Consider the following 13,994-nt stretch of genomic DNA (forward strand, 5'->3'; position numbering starts at 1 on the left):
ATGATATACATATTCACTCCACATTCCCAGTTTATGAAGAGCTAAAGATTGTTCAAAGCAGACAGTGTTGGACAAATAGGCATAAAATTAGCATAATCCCATGCTAATGTGCATAATGTGACTTTATTAGCAAATCCTGGATGCATAATTTGTTTTTGTTTTCCTTGCTGGTGATCTGGGTATTGTTTTTCGGCTCGGACCAAGGATTGCTTTCCTGTGGAAACAGGGCAGGAATACAAAGTAACCAATGTGTGCAGCAGCCTTACAAAACATCTAAAGCCCTTCAAAACTAGCCCAGACTAGGAATTCACATCTCGAATATACCTTCAGAGACTTTCCCCCATTTTGGCTTGTTTTACTCCGTTCAGTAGAAGATGTCACTGACTACTCTCTTTACAAGGTAATGGCCTTGGCTGGCCTCTTGAGTACCGCCGTTTACATGTCCAAAGAGGTTGCCCTGTCGCTATGGAGACAAACTGCTTGGCCTTTTCCCACCTCAGGGTGGAGAACAGCAGGCCAAGAGGGGCTGTATGTGAGAGTTTTCACTGATACTAGAAGCTAGAGACTCAGAGGCTTGTCTTGCTCTGTGCTGAACCAAAAGCTATGGCTTGCGGATCTCCCTGAAAACCTAAAGGGGAGGCAAGATCTGTTGGGGGTGTTAATGCTGTGGGCCCTTCCACCCTATGCCCACTGTGTATATGTGTTTTAAAAACCTGTATATCCTAACAACACCACAGTCTCCATTGACCTTCATTCCAAGGAAACCATAACTTGGGTAAGCACATAAACTCATCGAGTCTCTCACTGCTCAGATTTGGGTGTGTGCAACACTATTACAGTGGTACCTCGGGTTTCAGGTTACATACGCTTCAGGTTACAGACTCCGCTAACCCAGAAATAGTACCTCGGGTTAAGAACTTTGCTTCAGGATGAGAACAGAAATCGTGCAGCAGCGGCAGCAGGAGGCCCCATTAGCTAAAGTGGTGCTTCAGGTTAAGAACAGTTTCAGGTTAAGAACGGACCTCTGGAACAAATTAAGTACTTAACCTGAGGTACCACTGTATATTTTTAACTCACCTCTCCTCTAAGGACTTCAGAGCAGCAAACATCCTCCCCACATGCCTGTGCAAAAGGCTAAGATGGATAGGTTAAGCTGAGAGATTGTGGGTGGCCTAAGGGCAGTCACTCAGTGAGTGTCAAAGCAAGGCAGGAAATTTTGACTAGGGATCTCCCTCATATGTCTTCCTTCCTTCCTTGAGGCAACTTAGAACAGGAGAGAAGAAGAGAGCAGAGACTACAGGACCTCTGTCAGCTCTTCTGAAAGAACAGCAACTGTGGGCTTCTCTTCACCTTGAAACCTTCCAATTGGTCATCACACAAAACATCCAACAGGTCTAATAATGAGAAACTGAGAGAACCAAAATTGACAGATCCTTCCATCCCTACTTCTGGGTGGACGTGGTTAGAATTGCTCTGTAGGCCAGTGGCCACAACCACATCCAGCAACAGCAAATTCCATAATTTCATGTTGCACGCGGAAGTGGTTTTGCTTGCCTCAATCTTCTGCCAATTATTTGCAAAGAGGAGATGCAGAGGCACAGGTTCAGTCTCTCTCTGGTAGGGAGCACAGGCAGAGGGCTGTTGTGTTGTCCCTAGCCTACCATTTTGTTAGGGGTAGACTATTGTGTTAGTTACTTGTGTATTGAACATTAAGGTTCATTGGACATCCACACGTTCTAGTGTCATGAAAGAGGGGGAGGGAGGGAGGGAGTTCTTTATCCACTTTTAGCCATGTAAGGCTCTTGCAACTGAAACAACAAAGTGTCTTGTGGCACCTTAAAGACGTACAAAATTATTATGGCACAATGTTTTGTGCGCTACGGTTTCCTTTATCTGATGAAGTGGATTCGCCCATGAAAGCTTATTCTGAAATGAATTTGTTACTCTTTGAGTTGCCACAAGATTATTTGCTTTTATTTTCATTAAGCTATTTTATGAAATTTTGGACCGCTTAAAGGCAATAAGAAAGAAATAACTTCACTTACTTAAAAATGTGGTCTGCTTGCTCAAATAAATGTGCTCATGATTATGGCCTTGACCAGCAAAACAGTTTCCTTGTCAACACAGGAAGTGCCCAAAGAGAGAAAGACCTTTTCCCATCGATGTTCCATCTTTTGAAACCTTATTATACCTTTCTGAAAACTTCTAGAATCCTTAAAACTCATAATCTTATAAAGTTATAAGGTTGCCTCATCCCTCAGCCACACAATAAAATACTTCCTTTGCAGAAACTGACTTCATTTGAATAATTCTAAAGTTATTGGCCAATAAGTTTTCTGGTCATGAACTGCAAGTATAAAACAAAAGAGAACAGAAAATCCTCCAAGGTCTGATTAATAAAATGAATTGAATGCAGTTATTCTGAGGCTAGGTCATATGCCCTTTGGGTGGCTTCCAAAGCATTTTTGCACATAGTAAGCAATCTCATACTTTTGCTTGACATTCTAAAAATAGTAAGAGTTACACGACTACAGCTGATTTGCACTGGAACTTACTTGTGAGTTGGTCTTGTACCTGGAATTGCTCAAGAATTCTAAGAAGTAAATAATAATAATAAAATCAGTTGCAATTTTGAAATCCATGGTTGAAATCAGGGCAGTTTTGAACACCTCAGTCTACCATATTGATTCAAAATGGTGTCCGACTGCATCCAAACAGAGACAAAAACCTGTTCCTTGATCTCAGGAACCATCATGCAACATGTTGTGGTTGATGCCCACAGAACTCTCTCAAAATTCTAAATGTGCCCACTGACCCCCGAAAAAGGTACAAAACGAGACAGGGCTCTTTTGGTGTTTGGCAAAATTCTGTTTATTTATGAACATCTCGGTGCGATAGCAGCTGGGATTGGAATCTCTGCTTGACAGACTTCTTGCAAAAGGAATGTTTTCAACAGGCACTGAAAATGTAATAGGGCTGCTGACTGTCTGATATGTAACCTGAGAAAGTTTGAAAGTGTAGGTGCTGTCACACTAAAGGCAGACCTTCCAACATCCTGCAAAGGAAAATCAGGTTGTGATGATCCCTGCACCAGCGGCAAACCGCTATGTACAGCACATATGTGCCGTCGCTACGCTACGCTACACATGCACTCTATGTAGTGACGCCCCGCCCCAGGTGTCACAACACCTTGGTTGTAGGTCTTTGGGGGCCATACTCTGCGGGAGCCAGTGATTGCATGAGAGCATGCCCCCCCAAATGGGCATCTTTTGGGGCTGCACTCTTGGAGGAACCAAAATGGGACATCCCAGAATCTCATCAGGAACCAGGGCAGCTTCTGTAATTCCAGGTGTCCTGAACCCCTGGCCTGCCTGGCAACAAGTTTAAAGACCAGGGGTCAATCCATGCAAGCGAAGTCCAAAGTCCAAAGGTCAGGAAACACAGTCCAGCATCAATCCAAGTAGCCAAGTCTGAAGTCCAGCAGTCAGAATACAGTCCAGAGTCAAACTCAGAGCACAGTCCCATAGAGGTCCGTGAGCATCCAAGTCAAGGTCCATCAACATGTGGCAGCTGAGCAGACACAGCACCTCAGCTCTGCTTCACTTTTATGCTTTGCATGCTGGTTACAGCATCTGGGCTTGATGAGGCTTGTGACTCTCATCTATTCGAAGCCTACTCCATCTGAGGAATCACATACCTTCTCCCAGAGCTAGCAAGCCCCACCTGGCCAGCTATGGAGGAGGGCTGTGGGCCCTCGCTGGCCTCAGTCTCTTAAAGGACCCCTCCTTTTAAAAAAAATTATTTATACTTTTCAAGTTTATACATTTCATTAGTTCTGCAATCAATTTAACATTTCAAAGTTTGACTTCCTTCCCCCTCTTTCCGCATTTCCTTAAATATATTTTTAAATATCTTCTGCCTATCCAAATTAATTTATTTTGCTCATTTAATTATCTGCTTTAAATATATACTCTTATGAAACTGCAGGTTATCACAAGAATCCTGCTAACGTTTTTATCTGTTTGCAATTTATCTGCAAAATATTAAATAAACCACTTCCATTCTTTTATAAAAAGTTGGTTATCTTGATTTCTTACTCTTCCGGCAAGTTTTGCCATTTCTGCATATTCCATAAGTTTTTGTAGCCATTCTTCCTTTGCTGGGACTTCTGCTTTTTTCCACTTTGGGGCAAGTAGCATTCTTGCTGCTGTAGTAGCACACATAAATAAATTCCTATACAATTTAGGTAGTTCTGTCCCTAAAATTCCCAAAAGAAAAGCTTCTGGGTTTTTTTACAAAAGTTATTTTGAACATCCTTTCCAATTCATTGTATATCATTTCCCAGTAAGCTTTAACCTTACTACGAGACCACCATCTCCTATTGTTCCCTATGCCTTAGAGCCCATTGTGTTCATGGAGATAGGGAACCCTCTGGCTCTGGTGATGGGTCCTGCTGCTCTGGTTCCTGTGCCCTAACCCCCATCCCCTCACCATTCTCTGTCACCCTGTGAATACTTCCTTCGTCTTCTCTCCACAAATTTGTCCAATTCGCTTTTAAAGCCATCCAAGCTGATGGCCTTCTCTCTGCCTCCTTTGGGAGCAAGTTCCATATTAACGACATGCTGAGCAAAATAATTTCTTTTATATGTCCTGAATATTCCAACATTCTCCTTCATTGCCTTTCCACAAGTTCTAGTGTTAAGACATCTAGTGGAACAGGCCTCCTAATGAGACAATATCAACAAGATCTTCTCCTGCAGAGCCCCATGATCAGCTGGGCATGAGATGATCTTACATATATCTTCACCCTTCAGTAGTGGATGTGAATTCTTTTCCTTAGGAAATCCTGAGCACAGAAGATATCTGAATTAGGAGAGGGTCACACTTGAAAGGAGAAGTTAAGTGGTTGCTCTTAACAGCCAAAAGTTCTCCTGAGATTCATATCTGTCAATACAATACAGTTCAAGAACAAATCTGTCCCGTCTGAAGCAGGAATCGATACTTCTCTTTTAAGCCTCATTCCGGAGGGGCGGCTGCAATGTTGGAAGGAGCTGGGGGGGAAAGATTGGATATTAACAGTTTATCATTTGTCAGCTGCCTGAGTGGCAAAATATTTCATAAATATTTTTCCGACACCTCGCACAAAGATCTGTGGGAGACAGTTGCTTCATTATCCTGATATTAAGGAGAAGCCATTTCTCATTTTCTCTTGGTAAAGCACGAGAACGAAGAAACGAGTCCCGTGATGTGTTCAGAAGGGGGGAAATAAGACATAAGTCAATGTGAAATGTTTTTTTTTCTTCCCTTGACTGCAAAGCACTAATATTTAGGGCAAAATCAGCTGGGATTCGTGAACAGGAAACTGAAGCAGGGTTACATAGAAGCAGATTCCCACACTGCATTTCCATGGTGTGTGCCCGTCCCAGTGTCCATCCCAGTGTATTTTATCCCATTCTGGTACCTATTATATTTATTCTATTCCAATTTTTATTTATTTTACTTCATTTTTATCCTTTTCTTCCTCCAAGGAGCAGAAGGCAACAACCAGCTCTCACTCATTTTGGCCTCACAACAACTTTGTAGGGTAGGCCAGGCATGCCTTAGATTGTTCAGTGAGCTTTATGGCAAGCCTCAATTTTAATGCTGATCTCCAAGTTCCAAGGTCAATTCCCTAGCCTAGTCTTCCCCAACCTGGTGCCCTCCACATGTCTTTGGCTACAGCACTGGGACGCAGGTGGCACTGTGGGTTAAACCACAGAGCCTAGGACTTGCCGATCAGAAGGTGGGCGGTTCGAATCCCCGCGACGGGGTGAGCTCCCATTGCTCGGTCCCTGCTCCTGCCAACCTAGCAGTTCAAAAGCACATCAAAGTGCAAGTAGATAAAATAGGTATCGCTCCAGTGGGAAGGTAAACAGTGTTTCCGTGCAAATCCCCAAAACTTTTCCAAATGTACTTTTCCTTACTATGAACCAGAGTTTTTCTTATTTTAAAGGAATGAGCGCAATGAACACTGGATAACTGAAAGGAGCAGAGAGCTCCCATCTTCATGCACTCTTCTGTAACATTTCACAATCCCACAAGCCATGTTTGAAAAGCAGGATGTTCAAAGCAAACTCAAAATTGATTATTTTAGCTGCCTTCAGACAAGGATGGGAACCTGTAACCCTCTAGTTGTTGCTAGATTATAGTTCTAGTCATGCTGGCTGGAGCTAGCAGTAAATGGAGTCCAACAACATTTAGAGGGCCCCAGATTCCCCACTCCCAACTCAAGTAATTAAAACAAGCAAACCAGGTTTTTAAACCCAACTGCGGGTGGCGCTGTGGGTTAAACCACACAGCCTAGGACTTGCTGATCAGAAGGTCAGCGGTTTGAATCCCCATGACGGGGTGAGCTCCCGTTGCTCAGTCCCTGCTCCTGCCAACCTAGCAGTTCGAAAGCACGTCAAAGTGCAAATAGATAAATAGGTACCACTCCGGCGGGAAGGTAAATGGTGTTTCCGTGCGCTGCTCTGGTTCACCAGAAGCAGCTTAGTCATGCTGGCCACATGAACCGGAAGCTGTACGCCGGCTCCCTTGGCCGATACAGCAAGATGAGCGCCGCAACCCCAGAGTCGGTCACGACTGGACCTTTTTTTTTTGTATATATATTTTTATTAGTTTTTCATTATAAAATTATAAAAAGAAAAAAACATCCACTTTATTACCAATATCATATTTTTTAGACGTCCATCAACTCGTCTGATAATTCTCCGTCTTAATCACTTCTTTCACATTCCCTAATTAATATTGCCTTATAATAATAACTTAACCTATCTTATTCTTTTTTACAATATTTCTAATATTAATTCTTCACAGAACTTCCTGAAAACTTACAAACGTTGATAGATCATTAAATATATTTTTCATATAATCTGTAAATTTTATCCAGTCCTCAGTGAATTACTGGTCTCACCGGTTCCGGATCCTTCCTGTTAATTTATCAAGTTCTGCGTAGTCCATTAGTTTCATCCTCCACTCTGCAATCGTAGGTAGTTCTTGTTTCCATTTTTGGGCCAATAATATTCTTGCTGCTGTTACTGCGTACAAAAACAACTTCCAATCCTTCTTATTAATTTCATTTCCTATTATTCCTAATAGAAATGCTTCTGGTTTCTTTATAAATGTATATTTCAACATTTTTTTTAACTCATTATATATCATTTCCCAGAAGCATTTCACTTTTTTACATTTCCACCACATATGATAAAATGTTCCCTCTTTTTCTTTACATTTCCAACATTTATTACTTACTTTATACATTTTTGCTAATTTTACTGGTGTTACATACCGTCTATATATCATTTTCATCACATTTTCTTTTATTGCAGTACAAGCACGTCACGACTGGACCTAATGGTCAGGGGTCCCTTTACTTTTACCTTTACTGGTCTTCATCCGATGGGTTGGGATCCAAGAGGCGTCATGGCCTGATCCAAGGAACACTACCACCATGAAAATGCAGGGTAAAAGATTGGGAAGTGGCCCCCCGATACACATTGGGTCTCCTGGGTCTGAAAAAGTTGAGGATTGCTGGGCTACTACAGCTCCCATAAGCCCTAGACAGCATGGCCAATAGTCTGGGATGGTGGGAATTGTGGTCCACAACATCTGGGGGGCACCAGGTTCAGGAAGGCTTGTCATGAGACAAAGGTTCTTAAGAGCAGAAGAAGTAAGGTAAGGTCTACACAATCATTCAAGCCTAAGTCTGTCAACTGTTAACAGCAGACTGCTAAGTCACTGTGACTCGTGACTCATCTTGGGTGATGACTCATTCTCCCTATATAAGCAGCCATCCTCTCTGGGGGCCTCGGTGTCTTGTCTGTGTCCAATTCAGAGTGTTGCTATGTGAATGTATAGCTGTTGAAGACAGAGTAGCTCCAGGACTCCAGTTAATCAGTAACTAAGACTCTGTGAAGAGTCAGATAGCTGCTATGAGCACTCTGTGTATGCTCTTTGACTATGCTGTTTATGAACAACTTTATTTTCTCAAGTAAAAGTTTTATTCTGTTTATAAAGAAGACTCTGCCTTGATTAATTTACTGCTGCGCGACAAGGCTGTTCTAACCACTGTACCACGCTGGGCCAATATTAATGTAGTCCCCATCTCAAAGAAATCTCAGCCATTGAGTGGCTTCCGCATGACATAAAAGCCACTTGCAGAAAACTCATGTAATATTGTGCATGTTCTGGGAATCAAATAACACAGAAATTGCCACCAATCATGCACAATATTGGGAAGTGGACAGCCCTCGCAACCCCGGAAAATTGTGGTAGTAAAATGACAAAATTTGGGATAGTGTAGTGGCATTCTTTATGGTCCAGCTCTCACTTCCATACGTCACTACTGGGAAAACCATAGTTAAAGCCATGGTTTTCCCAGTAGTGATGTATGGAAGTGAGAGCTGGACCATAAAGAAGGATGATTGCCAAAGAATTGATGCTTTTGAATTATGGTGCTGGAGGAAACTCTTGAGAGTCCCATGGACTGCAAGAAGATCAAACCTCTCCATTCTTAAGGAAATCAGCCCTGAGTGCTCACTGGAAGCACAGATCCTGAAGCTGAGGCTCCAATACTTTGGCCACCTCATGAGAAGAGAAGACTCCCTGGAAAAGACCCTGATGTTGGGAAAGGTGGAGGGCACAAGGAGAAGGGGACAACAGAGGACGAGATGGTTGGACAGTGTTCTCGAAGCTACCAGCATGAGTTTGACCAAACTGCGGGAGGCAGTGGAAGACAGGAGTGCCTGGCGTGCTCTGGTCCATGGGGTCACAAAGAGTCGGACACGACTAAACGACTAAACAACAACAATGGCATACAGGCAACCCAGTGACACACACACTTGAATTTGGGATTCAGTTTGAATATCACCAACTATGTCTAGGATATAGTTTGTAAAAGAAGGTAATGTACTCTTAAATTAAGTCCTACAGACACTTGCCAAGCATGTCTCAGCTAAGCCAGGATGAACATTTTTGAAGTGGGATCAACATGTACCGGAGAGCAAAGCAGATTGTGCCAATGGACCCAGCACGATCTCCCCCAATCGTGTATCATTTTCATTAGTAATTCAAAGTACCAGTCATCACAATTTTATACTATCAGTCCATGGACTGGAATAGTAATTACTGCACTTTTATTATTCGAGTTTGACCATAATAATGAGAAAAATTAAGATAATTACTAAGATGTGTTTATCGCTGCTGTCATTCGCCTCTGGCGGTTTGTGTCCTTAGCAGGAGATGAAATATCACTAGCACTGATTCGAGGGGGAATTATATCTTTTTTTTAAATGCCGGTGATGGGGATTCATGTGGGGGAAATGAACCTACATGATGCACCTTCACTTGATGTGTTAAGTAGGCCAGGGAACCTGTTGACTTCATATGCTTTGTGAGAAAAGATGGGTTACTAAAACCAGTCATGTTTCTAGTCCCTATGCAAGCTTCCCTATGCAATCAGTAGCTACTAGCCATGCTGGCTATGCCCGACCTTCATTGTCAGAGGCCTCTGAAAGGCAGTTGCTGGTGATCACAGGTAAGGAGAATGTTAATGTGCTCAAGTCCTGCTTTCAAGCGTCCCATGGGCACCTGGTTGGCAACTGTAAGACCTTGATACTGGACTAGATGAGCTTTTGGCCTGGCCCAGCAGGGCTCTTCCTATGTTCCACTTTTTCGTCTAGAACCTACCAATTTCGAAAAGGACCTTCCTCACTTCTGGAAGATATTAGAAAATACAATCAAGTAAATATCCATGATTTGGTCAATGTTCCCAAATGAATTTCATGCCAAGCTTGTGAGCTTCCCTAAGAGTGAATGCCTGGCCATTGCTATAATAATAATAATAATAATAATAATAATAATAATAATAATAATAATTTATTTGTGCCCCGCCCATCTGTCTGGGTTTCCCCAGCCACTCTGGGTAGCTTCCAACAAAGACTAAAAATACATTAAAATGTCACATTAAAAACTTCCCTGAACAGGGCTGCCTTCAGATGTCAGGTAGTTGTTTATCTCTTTGACATCTGATGGGAGGGCGTTCCACAGGGTGGGTGCCACTACCGAGAAGGCCCTCTGCCTGGTTCCCTGTAGCTTTGCTTCTCACAATGAGGAAACCGCCAGAAGGCTCTCGGCACTGGACATCAGCGTCCAGGCAGAACGATGGGGGTGGAGACACTCCTTCAGGTATACTGGGATGAGGCCATTTAGGGCTTTAAAGGTCAACACCAACACTTTGAATTGTGCTCAGAAACGTACTGGGAGCCAATGTAGGTCTTTCAAGACCGGTGTTATGTGGTCTTGGCAGCCGCCTCCAGTCACCAGTCTAGCTGCCGCATTTTGGATTAGTTGTAGTTTCCAGGTCACCTTCAAAGGTAGCTCCACGTAAAGCGCATTGCAGTAGTCCAAGCGGGAGATAACTAGAGCATTGCTGACACAGAGTGTACCAGGCAAGAATAACCCCTTTGTCCAATTCAGCAAGACAATTCTTCTCTTTGAAATATAGAAAGCTGCCTTCTAGCCTTGTACCTCCCCTACCTGGTGTCTTTGAGATGTTTCGGACCATAGGTCTCATCAGCTCAACCAGTGGTCAGGGATTATGAGAGTTGTAGTCCAAAACATTTGGATGGGACAAAGCTTTTGAAGGCTGGTCTACACTGATTGGGGACGCAGGTGGCGCTGTGGGTTAAACCACAGAGCCTAGGACTTGCCGATCAGAAGGTCGGCGGTTCGAATCCCCGCTACGGGGTAAGCTCCCGTTGCTCGGTCCCTGCTCCTGCCAACCTAGCAGTTCAAAAGCACGTCAAAGTGCAAGTAGATAAATAGGTACCGCTCCGGCAGGAAGGTAAACGGCGTTTCCGTGCGCTGCTGTGGTTCACCAGAAGTGGCTTAGTCATGCTGGCCACATGACCCAGAAGCTGTACGCCGGCTCCCTCAGCCAATAAAGCGAGATGAGCGCCGCAACCCCAGAGTCGGTCACGACTGGACCTAATGGTCAGGGGTTCCTTTACCTTTTACTACACTGATTGACAGAGGCACAGACAATTCTCACCACCAGCTGCCTGATTCTTTTAACTGGAGATGGCAGAGGTTGAGCCTGATCTCTGTTGTGTGATCAATAAGCATCTCTACAAGCAAACAAGAGCTCAAACCTTTTAAAAAATGTAACACATACATTATTGTCACCCCAGGAATTGGCACAGTAATCCAGCAGGCTTGATTTTCAACATGGATATTGTAATTTTGCTGCTGTGGGCAATTCTACCTAACTTAACTTTCCAACAGGAAAACAAAAAAAGTATATCTTGCTGGAGATCCAGAGGTTTAAGAATGGGAACTTTTGTTTGGATGCACAAACCATTAAAGGCATGGGACATCATTTAGTTGGGCATCTATATGTGCTTGCCATTGAGAGGAAAGGGCAGAACCAACATTTGAATGTGCATCTGAATATGTGACCAGATGCAAAGCCATAGGAAGAACATAGGAGGACCATCAGACCATTGGTTCATTGGGCTCAGTGATGTCTACTCATTGACTTAGAGCAGCTAACCAGGATTTCAAATTGGGCTTTCTCCCAGCCCTGGAGATGTTTCGGATTGAACCTGGGATCTTCTGCATGCAAAGCAGGAGCTCTACTAGGAGTGTAGTCATCCGGGGTGATGTGGGGAGTATGGACCTGTTAGGTTTGTGGGAGCAGGGCTCCTGTAGGGTCCCTATCTCAGCATCCTGTCAACCAACCAACCCCCCTTTTTTAAAAAAGGGGGTGAATTGCATTGATTTATACCTTGTCACTGCAAGGTTCTGGTGCTAATTGCCTTCTAAGTCACTTAAGAATTAACCAACAGCACCCAAAGTTTCTTTACCCTAGGGCAGTTTTTTTATTTTATGCCAGAATGTCCATTCTTAAGGGCATTGCTAAGGACATTCTAGGCTTCCTGAAAACTCTTTTCTTTGTTCATTTTCCAGAGTAGTGCTTCAAACAGTGCTTCAAAGTGCTGTATAGGAACTACCTGCACCCAGAATGTATCAGTCCCTACACATTTGAATTATCTAATATTACACAATGCATAATCTGAGACGGGGGTATGGCAGTGAGGGGACATGGTGTGGTTATCATGAAAGGATCCTGCCCTATGCTGTTGGCTATTATCTTTCTCCAGCAACAAGCAGCATCAATATGGATGTCCCAGTTTGAATTAAGCACCCTGGTGCTTTGAAACGGGGGGCTTTTCATTTCATTTCTTTGTATTAATATATTTAATTTAATAAAAAAAATCACTTGTGGGCTGAATTATTGAAACTTCTGAAAGCTGCTTTACTTTGCTCTGCAAAACAAACAAACGAAAACCCTTTCGCTGAGTGTTGTGATTTACTCTCTGTGGAAAAGCACACCACCTTTTGCTCTGTCATAGTCGTCTTCTTGCTGAACCTCAATAAGACAAACCCTCATATTGCATCCGTTGCTCAACAGAACTGCAAACGAAGTAAGAGACCAAAAGTTCATTTTTCTTGCATAATCTGAGATGGGGGCATGGCAGTGAGGGGTACATTCTGTGAAAATAAATGGGGGAGAGTACAGGCTTTGCACAACCCTAACCACAGCATTTGTAAGGTCAAGCACATAACGTGCTTGATTAGCTTGACACCATGGTTAGCTGACACCATCTCTCTACATGACTGGTGGTTGAAATGTTTTAGCTGAAGGATAGGAAACTCAGCACAAGGATGGCAGTCCCATGGTGATGGCTAACATGTGGTAGCGCTGAACCAAAATGCGAGGGACAGATGAGGCAGTTTCACGAAAAGCTTCATCAGGATGGAAAGATGATGTTATGTACTGAGTTGAATAGGATCCAAAATGCAACAGTCTGATTGGTCCTAGAACCATAGGATTCAGAATGCAGCAGTCTGATTGGTCCTAGAACAATGCAGCAGTATGACTGGTCCGCAGGAGCCACCCAATCCAGCTCCAGATGAAAGTGAATCCACAACCTGATTGGCCTACAAGAGAATCCCGGAATTAGCCAATCACGTGCAGCCCATTGTGTAAATAATGTATATAAAGCAGATACTTTGGGGGAACTATCATTCCTCCTCATCACTATGAGCTGAATAAAGAGCATGAAATCCACTCTCGACTCCAAGTATATTTCAGATACCTTCTGTTTTGCCAATTCAGCATTCATTAAGAAAGGTTGGTAACCTTGTTTAGTTCATGAAGAGGTCCCTGATTGGCTAGGATCACCTATGTGATGATGACTTGAGACAACTTGGCCACAGTACTCAATAGACTTATGGAATCAGAGAATCGTAGAGAGTTGGAAGGGAGAAACATTATGTTTGAATGGGAGAAGCAAGAACCTCTTGGAGTGTCAGTGCTGTGAGTCCCTCCATGTGTAATTAAACCATATATCATAAAGACACCACAGTCTCCACTGTGCCTCATTTCCAAAGGAAACGTGAACCCCTGGAGTCTCCCAGCGCTCGGAGATAGGGGTTGCCTGCAGCAATATTTAATAATAATATGTATCCATTACTGGAACTGTGACTTCACTCTGAAAAACTTCATTTGCCTATAATCATATGAGCACATAACTAAAGCTAATTGGCTACCCAGTAATGAGATGTAGTGCGGCATCCCTTATTGGCTGGGATCATGTTGGGTGGATATTGAATGGAGGGGAAAACAAACTAAGGAGCAGCAAAGGGGATGATTGATAGCTATCAATAGTTGTGAACATCCATACCAAGGGTAATATTAAAAGCTTTTTTCCAGGGACTGTTCTCCCCACATTTGCAGAGAAAACAAGCTCCTAGGAACCAGAGCACCCCCAGTACTAATTGAAAATAGGACAGAGAAGAAGTAACAGCAAATTTCAGAATGTCAATTGCTATGTGGAGAACCTAAGAGGACACAAGATCACATGCAGGAAAACGTGATCTATACATCCAAG

The sequence above is a fragment of the Podarcis raffonei genome, chromosome 11 (genome assembly GCF_027172205.1).
Source record: "Podarcis raffonei isolate rPodRaf1 chromosome 11, rPodRaf1.pri, whole genome shotgun sequence".
NCBI classification, from domain to species: Eukaryota; Metazoa; Chordata; class Lepidosauria; order Squamata; family Lacertidae; genus Podarcis; species Podarcis raffonei.